Genomic DNA, 9,108 nt, shown 5'->3' on the forward strand with positions numbered 1-9,108 from the left:
TAGAGCGAGGGGTAGGGGAGAGCATCTGTCGTCCGTCATTGGCCGATCCAGCCTAATCCACAACAGATTTATTGGCGCCCAACGTGGAGCACAAACGGAGCTCAACCAGGGCTCTGACAGATTGCTTGAATAGTTTGAATTCCAGCTTGCTCAGGGAGTACAGACAGCTCACATCATGTTGCTCTTCAGCGAAATGTTATATCGTGCCTTTAGAGAGCCTTGTTTGAAGTTATTCGATGCAGTGCTGCTTAACTTGCAAATATATTGCATGGTTTATTTGTTTTTTGTGTTTGGATGCAGTGGTGTAAGCGTGTTATGTTGGTGTGTAGTGGCCTTCAGATGTATAATATGATTACATGGATAACAGTTCTACCTGCATTTCTTGGGCATCACATGATGGATTCTATTACTAATAACACTTGGTTTTACCTGGGGAAAGTTTACTTTGCCCTTTTATGATTATGCCAAAGTGACACCATCAGAACTAGGGGATGGAAAATCTTTGGGCTGTTTAGAAAGTGAATGTTACTTTCATAAGATCGTGATTTTGTTGTTTTTCTTGAATGTGTTGCAGGGGTGTTTTTTTGTTAAATATCAGTGCAGGAGTGGGTATTATGTGACATGTGATGCTGCTACTCAAATCCCACGGGCTAATTCACAGCCAGCGGCATCGGCTACCCACCCCCCCACCACCGGCCCCGGCCACACACCCGCCCTTACCGGCAGCAGCCACAGCAGCCGCACCTGCCAGGCCTACACCTCCGCCCGTACCGGCGGAAGCCCCGACCTCGCCCGTACCGGCCGAAGTCAGGGCACAGACACCGGCACCGGCAGAAGCCACGCCCCGGCCCATCCTGGCACCAGTCACTCAGCAGCGTGCGGCAAAAGTTACTCTGCCGCCTGCACCAGTCACCCCCCCACAACTGTATCGCCAGCCCCTTCCCCCGCCCGTATCGGCACCAGCCGCTCCAGCCTCAATAACGAGCACTGTCACTGCTCCAGCTGCTTCGACAACAAGAACTGCTGCTACTCAAACTCCAACAGAACCGGCACAAGTTGCCCCGGTGACTAGGAAGCAGAAAAGAAGGTCACCTCTTTCTCCTGCCCCTTACAACAAAGACAGGTAGCATGGGAGAGAGTTCTTCTGACGAAGGTCCAGGAAAGGGTCCTTCTCAAGCAGATCTAGGAGATCGTCCTTCTCAGGCAGCGTTAACGCAGGAGGAGGACACAGATGCAGAGATAATCGTTAAATCCTTCTCTATGAAGGATTTGTGAAATATAAGAAAGGACTTTAGTCATCATGAAGGGAAGACACATCTCCTGGTTGCTCTGATGCTGGGACAATGGGGCTGATACCATAGACTTAGAAGGTAGATAGGCTAAGCAGTTGGGAAACCTGGCCAAAGAGGGAGGTATTGATAAAGCGACTGTGAGAAAGACAGACACTCTCAGTCTCTGGAGGCGACTGCTATCAGCTGTAAAGGGCAGGTATCCCTTTAAGGATGATATCCAATGCCATCTAAGCAAATGGACCAGCATGGAGAAAGGTATTAAGTCCCTGAGAGAACTGGCTGTGGGAGAGGTGATTTATGGTGACTGGCGAGTGAACGTAGTCCCTGATGAAATGCCATGCAAACGATCTTTGTTGAGGAAGTTTGTGCAGAGTGCACCAACAGTGTATTCTAACACATTGTCAACAATGGTCTGGAGAGGATCTGATGCTGATACACCAAGTGAAGTGGCTAACAAGGTATGACAATATGAAGACAGTCTCTCTCATCCCCTCAGTGTGGCAGCTGTGGAAAAAATGACTGAGAAAACCGAGAAAATGACAGAGACAATAGAGAAAATGACCAAGACAATAGCCAAGCAAAATGAGAAAAATGAGACAATTTTTTCATAAACTGCTTGAAAAACTGTCTGAGATGGGGAAAGAATCCCACTCTTCCCCTGAATGGACCCCTGTTGCAGTCATTAAGAAAAAAACGCCCTCCTATGAGACCAACTCAAAAGAAACAGGACCCACTCCGAGATTTCCTGTGGCTTTTGTGACGAAACGGGAAAAAGGACTTCACTGAGAGGTTTAAATTAACAATTTATTTGGACTTCACTCACAGGTCCAATATGTCACTATTGCAAGTTCTATGTGTACAATGGTGATTACACTATTGCAATTTAAAAGCAATTCGCAGAATACACTATTGCAACCTACAAGTGATCCCGAAAAGTAACAACACAAACCACAAGCATGCTAGATATTAATACCTTAAAAGAGTGCACAAATCACGATCTTAATAGCATGCCTTATACCATACGTATGTTTCTTTATCACTTACCTTCTCTCTCAGGTAAGGTCGCTCAATCCCTGGGAAGTTACCCGGTACAGCGTCCTGGACAAGGGGGGGGCGAATCTCCTACAGGCCAGCTGTATCGTTGGAAGATTCCCCCTTTTTCTCCTCAAACCTTGCGGTTTATATTTCCTGATTCTGTGGGGGTGCAGGATTATGCCTGAGTGGATTACACTATCATCTGGGATATTTACCCAGTAAATGGGACAAAAAAAAAACCTACCCCGGCCCTACAGGCACGAGTGCTTGAGTTGCAAGGTAAGCAGATAGAAGAAAGAATTCTTGCAGGAGGGTGGCTGGTCCAGTCCATGATAAGCGGTTTTCTGGTCCGGGTAGGAACTCCTCTGCTAATTGTAGATGTTGTTCTCAACATTAGGGGGGCATTAGGAAGAGATCGTTTCGAGTTTGGCAAAAAGAAGCCTTTATGCATAGTCTAAGGCAACCTAGGGATGATTAAGATAGGCAAGTGAACTGCAGAATGGTTCTCTTCCAGATGAGCTGACAACTGGAGATTACTAGTGGATTATCAGCTGCAATTTCAAACAAATTGACATATAATGGAGAACATGCATAGCATTTTGAAAGCACTGGGAAAGAATATCTTGGTGTGGACACAAAATGATGACTTGGCTTGCACAAGGTATGAGCTACACAATAAGAACAAACATTTTAGCAATGACTTGAAGAGCGTGAGGAGATCGCCCAGTAGGAAAGACTGCTTGAAGGCTCCCTGGAACAGAACAATTATTGACTGATCTAGTTCCAAAATATGGCAATGGGATAGTTGGCAGAAAGTTATTGACTTTGCTAAATATACCCTTTGTACGAACCAGCCTGGGTATTTACACACAACATTATCCAAAGATCAAGCAAGGTCAGGAGGATAGCAGAACAACTACTAAATCTCTTTGCTTGGGTAACATTGCTGAGAGATACTTAAAGCTCAATGAACTACCTTCATATCTCAGAAGAAGCAGCAGCTATGTAGTCTGCTAAAAAATTAGGTTCTAAGCAAAATCAACATATTGCTCATACCAACAGACTGGTTGAGAGGTTTTCTCAAATCATAAAAGTTACACAAATACTATTTGTGGCCACTGACTGCAAGTACTCAGAACAGCCTTTTGTCCTGCTCTCTTGCTTTTGGTACTGGGAGAATAAGGAACAGCCCACTGCAGGAGAAGATCAGGTTCAAGACCATATGAGGAACCTGAAGGTACACAAGTCCATGGGACCTGATGAAATTTATCCATGGGTCCTGAGGGAACTGGCGGATGAAGTTGCAAAGCTACTACCTATCATATCTGAGAAGTCATGGCAGTCCGGTGAAGTTCCCACTGACTGGAATAAAAAGGGGAAATATAACCCCCATTTTTAAAAAGGGAAAAAAGGAAGACTTGGGGAACTACAGGCCAGTCAGTCTCACCTCTGTGCCTGGCAAGATCATGGAGCAGATCCTCCTGGAAACTATGTTAAGGAGCATAGAAAATAAGGAGGTGATCGGTGACAGCCAACATGGCTTCACTAAGGGCAAATCGTGCCTGACAAACTTGTTGGCCTTCTATGATGGCATTACAGCATTGGTGAATAAGGGAAGAGCAACTGATATCATCTACCTGGACTTAGGCAAAGCGTTTGACACTGTCCCACTTGACATCCTGGTCTCAAAATTGGAGAGACATGGATTTGACAGATGGACCACTTGTTGGATAAGGAACTGGATGGATGGTTGCACTCGAAGAGTTGTGGTCAAGGGCTCAATGTCCAAGTGGCGACCAGTGATGAGTGGCGTTCCTCAGGGGTCAGTACTGGGACCAATGCTGTTCAACATCTTTGTTGGCAACATGGACAGCGGGATTGAGTTTGCTGACAACACCAAGCTGTGTGGCATGGTCGACACGCTGGAGGGAAGGGATGCCATCCAGAGGGACCTGGACAAGCTTGAGAGGTGGGCCCGCGCGAACCTCATGAAGTTCAACCAAGCCAAGTGCAAGGTCCTGCACCTGGGACATGGCAATCCCAGGCACAAATACAGGTTGGGCGGAGAATGGCTAGAGAACAGCCCTGAGGAGAGGTACTTAGGGGTGTTGGTGGATGAGAAGCTCAACGTGAGCCGGCAATGTGCGCTCACAACCCAGAAAGCCAACCGCATCCTGGGCTACATCAAAAGAAGCCTGGCCAGCAGGTCAAGGGAGGTGATTCTACCCCTCTACTCTGCGCTCGTGAGACCCCACCTGGAGTACTGTGTCCAGCTTTGGAGTCCTCAACACAGGAAAGACATGGACCTGTTGGAACGGGTCCAGCGGAGGGCCACAAAAATGATCAGAGGGCTGGAGCACCTCTCCTATGAAGACAGGCTGAGAGAGCTGGGGTTGTTCAGCCTGAGCCTGGAGAAGAGAAGGCTCCGGGGAGACCTTATAGCAGCCTTCCAGTACCTGAAGGGGGCCTACAGGAGAGATGGGGAGGGACTCTTTATCAGGGAGTGTAGCAATAGGACAAGGGGTAATGGTTTTAAATTGAAAGAGGGGAGATTTAGATTACATACCAGAAAGAAATTCTTTTCTGTGAGGGTGGTGAGGCACTGGAACAGGTTGCCCAGGGAAGTTGTGGCTGCCCCACCCCTGGAGGTGTTCAAGGCCAGGCTGGATGGGGCTTTGAGCAACCTGTTCTAGTGGGAGGTGTCCCTGCCCATGGCAGGGGGGTTGGAACTTGATGATCTTTAAGGTTCCTTCCATCTCTAACCATTCTATGATTCTGTGATTATATGGTGTGATTTATACTGTTTGCCTAGCTTTACTTAGCATGAGTAGCTAGATTTGCTGAAGCTTTTAGGCCACAATAGTGTTAATTTTCTTAGTAATTTTCCTAGCAGCTGGTACAGTGCTGTGTTTAGTCTTTTAGTATGAGGAAAATGTTGATATCACACTGATGTTTTGGTAGCGTTTTCCCCAGGTCTGGGACTTCTCAGTTCCCCATGTTCTGCCAGCAAGCGCAGGTGCACAAGAAGCATAAACCAGAAGAGGAGGCTACAACCATCAGCAGAGACTGCAAATCAACAAGATAAGAGCAGTCAACGGCCTGCCTGCCCAGACACAAAAAAAGAATCCAATAAGGTGTTAGAAGACCCCAGACCAAAAATCACCATGGGACTAAAAGATGCATGAACAGCACATGAGGGGCAGGTGTACAGATCACAAGGGTATAAGTGCCCAGGGATTTCTTTGTTCGATGTCCCTCTTTGGAGGCACCCAGCCTGGGCTGTCCTTGCTGCTGTACCTTTCAATCAATTTATTTATTTTTATAAAATCCAATGCCTGAGATTCTGCTATGGGAAACCTAGGGTCGAGCCTGAAGAAGGAGGGAGTGTGCCCAAGAGTAAGTGTGTGTTTGTGAGGAGTCAAAAGGGGCACCCATCGGCTCACTGGAGTCACCCGCTGCAAAGGGACTGGTCCTAGCAGTTAAAGACTCAGGTGGGGTGTGTGTGTGTGACTCCTTGAATGGTGTGTGAATGCTCGGGCAGCAGCTTCTCCTTTGACACTGGCAAACACAAAACAGCCACACAAAACTGGAACGATGTATTGCAATCAAGAATAGTATGTCACACCTGGGTCAGTGGGCAATGCCTGCCCAAAGAGACTAAGGAGCCCCCAATGCTTCATGAACAAAGAAAAATTGTGCATGCAGAGCTACATCACAGAAAGTATTCCCTTTTTGGCCAAAAGCCACAAATGTAAGTATATTGCATTTTTTTTTTAATGTCAGGGGGCAACACTGCTTTCCACAAGCAAGAGAGCTGTGAATTATTACGGTATTTCTTAATGCCTTGGTAAAGTGCATCCGGGCAGTACCACAAGCACACAGCGTGGGTTAGCATCAGTGTGAGCCGTAGATGCACCACAACAGAGGTTACAAACGGCGCCCTACCCGCTTGCTTGCTTGCTTTGCCCGGAAGGACACGGACACCAACCTGCCAACAGGAGATGAGACAGAGCGAGGCTCCCATGGGCAGCAAGAGGGAGTCTGAGCACCGGGTGCGCGGCTCGAGACGGCCGGCCTGTTGGTTGATCAGTATATGTAAATAAGCCGCATCCTACCGGCAAATCAGGAAATAAGAAGAGGGAAGAGCGGTGGCCCATTGGCGGGCAGCTTATGGCGAGATGGCGTGTTCTCTGCTCCTGATCGAGTCTCGAGCTGTAGGGCGTTCGCCAGGTGGTTACCCCGACGACGTAGCGAGTGACGCGACGCAGGCTGGGCGTGCCGGGCCCTCGCCATTGGCCGCGCCATCGAGCGATAGTGGCGGCTGGTGTGTCGTGCCCTGGGTGTCCTTGCTCAGAGAGGAGCGGCAGCCTTAGTCTGCAGCGCGGCGGGAAGGCGGAAGGTGTAGCGCCAGGGTGGTGAGTGGGGACCGGTGAGGTAGGGGAGGGCATGAGGGCCGTGTTTGGGTCAGGCGCGGTGCCGACAGCCCGCCGTTTCGACACGGGTTCTCTGTGCCCGGGCTGTGGCTCTGGTTCCCGAGCGGCTCCTTGAAGATCGGCCAGATAACGGGGGCGGGCACTGTCGCCATCGCTGCCCCGGGGAGCGGCGGCCCTGCGTTCCGGCCCACCTTACCCGCTGCCCTAGGTGGCGGGCGGGGAAGGTCAGCGCCGCTGTCCCGATGCCTTCTCCTTGACGTCGGAGGGCGCAGCAACTCGTGGGAGCACTGCGGATGTAGGGAGAAACTCGGCCTTCTACGTGCCCCCCCCCTTTGGCCTCTGTTCCGGCTTACAGCGAGCTGCGGATGCCCTGCTACGCGGGCGGCCCGTCCTAGATCACACTGGAGGGCTGTGCCCCCAGCCTTTCGCAAGGTGTTTGAGGGGCTACAGTGGTGAATGTGCGTGAGTGTGGTTTCCATTTTTAAAACCAAAACATGTTACTTGACACTAACACCGTCTGTGTGGTGTCATATGCTTTTCGGGTGAGCTCCGTGCAGGTTTTTGCTCAGCTATTTTTGACCCTCGATTCCTTCATAATGTAGATATTGCTGAGTCAGCCAACAAGAGATGCTGAGCGAGAGCTATGTGACAAATTTTAGGGTTTTAAGCCAAATATTCATACAGTTAAGTGGCAGATTAATGTTCTAAAGCATTACATACAATCAATCTTGTTAACTTTCTACACTCTGGTTGAGTTGTTGAAAGGGTTGCAGTTGGGTTGTTTTGTTTGTATTTTGTTTTGATTCCCAGAATGGATTGCTTTATGTCATAGTCTCCTGGAAATTTTTGATTGAAAACGAAGGCAAGCAGGAAATGGATAAGATTTATAAAGCATCCCTTTTGAACCACTATTTTGAAATTTAACAAAATTATATTAATGAGAAACTTCAGCTTTTTATTTAACATTGTCTTGCTAATTTCAAGCTATAAGTCAGTGTAGCTATAAAAATATATTAAAGATGATTAGGAATATGAGCTTATACTATGCATTGAATTTTTTTTTGTTGTTTTTCAGCACTCAGTAGTGCAGAATCAGTGCATGAAATCTTCATCAATATTTTCTAGAAATGCCAATTGCATAGCAAAAAATTAAAAGATAAACTTCAGGCAGGTTAAATAAACATGAAGACTTGAAAGAACCCTTTTAGATTAGGAGTTACTGCTGCTCAGTTAACCCCAAGATCAGCAGAGGCATCTTGTGTTTCATAGCAGCAGTTAATTATAAAACATTGGCTAATAATAGATATTATGGAGAGTTATTTTCATAATCAAATGAATGCATTTTTCCCTAATTGATTTTTGTGAATACTTACTAGTTTTGCTTAGAAATGTGAGGAGTAATATCTGAAGAAAGAATTTGGGATCTTTCTAGATCTAATAACAATTTGTTAATTGCCCAGATAATAATTCCAACTGACAGAATTTAGGATTTGTATTACTAATTTTGGGACTGGACCCTATATAGTCATGTAGTAAATACTAATACTGATTTTTCTAAAACAGTGTGGTATTCAAAAATATTAGTATTTTCATAGGATATTGCTATACCTTTTCTATTTGTTACTTTGTTTCAGAATCTTTGGCACTAAGATATTCCTCTGGCTTTGTCTTATTTTAGTTTTCCTAATTAAAAGGAACCTTCCATGCTGCTGAGGAAAAAACATAATACCACTTTGGAACAGTTTTGCAAGAACATAAATTTATAAAACAGCACATAAATTATATTACACAGGGAAAAACCAAAGGATAATGTTAACTTTAATAGGAGGTTTCTGTTGTTTTGTTGTGTGTTTGTTGTTGGGTTTGTTTGTTTGTTTTAAAAAAGCCTTCTGTCAGGAAATGAAAGAATTTGTTCATAGGGAAGGCAGTCCTCTCAATGATTTTCCTCAGTTGGTTCCATCAGCTGTGAAAATCCTGCCCACACCTTCACTGTGGAAGGATAAAGAAAAATATATTGGTGCTATTGATGCTCATGTGATCGAGATAGGTGTTGGTAGGAAACCAAGATGATTCTGGTATCTTCAGCAACACTAAAGCAGATAATTTGCCCTGTCTATTATTTTCTGCATTGAATGACAGCTTCATTTATGATGTCCAAGCAAATAAGTAATACTAGAAAGACTGTCTCCCCAGAAGCGTGATTGTTACTTTTAAGGCACTTTGACAGTGTGTAGAGCCCTCATTCCTCTATGGAAATCTCCACAGTGCTAGGTTTGTACATGTAAATACTGAACTATAGAATTTCTCTATAAGTCAGACTACTGTTAAAGCATCTTTTGAACTCTAGG

The sequence above is a fragment of the Numenius arquata genome, chromosome W, assembly GCF_964106895.1.
Source record: "Numenius arquata chromosome W, bNumArq3.hap1.1, whole genome shotgun sequence".
NCBI classification, from domain to species: Eukaryota; Metazoa; Chordata; class Aves; order Charadriiformes; family Scolopacidae; genus Numenius; species Numenius arquata.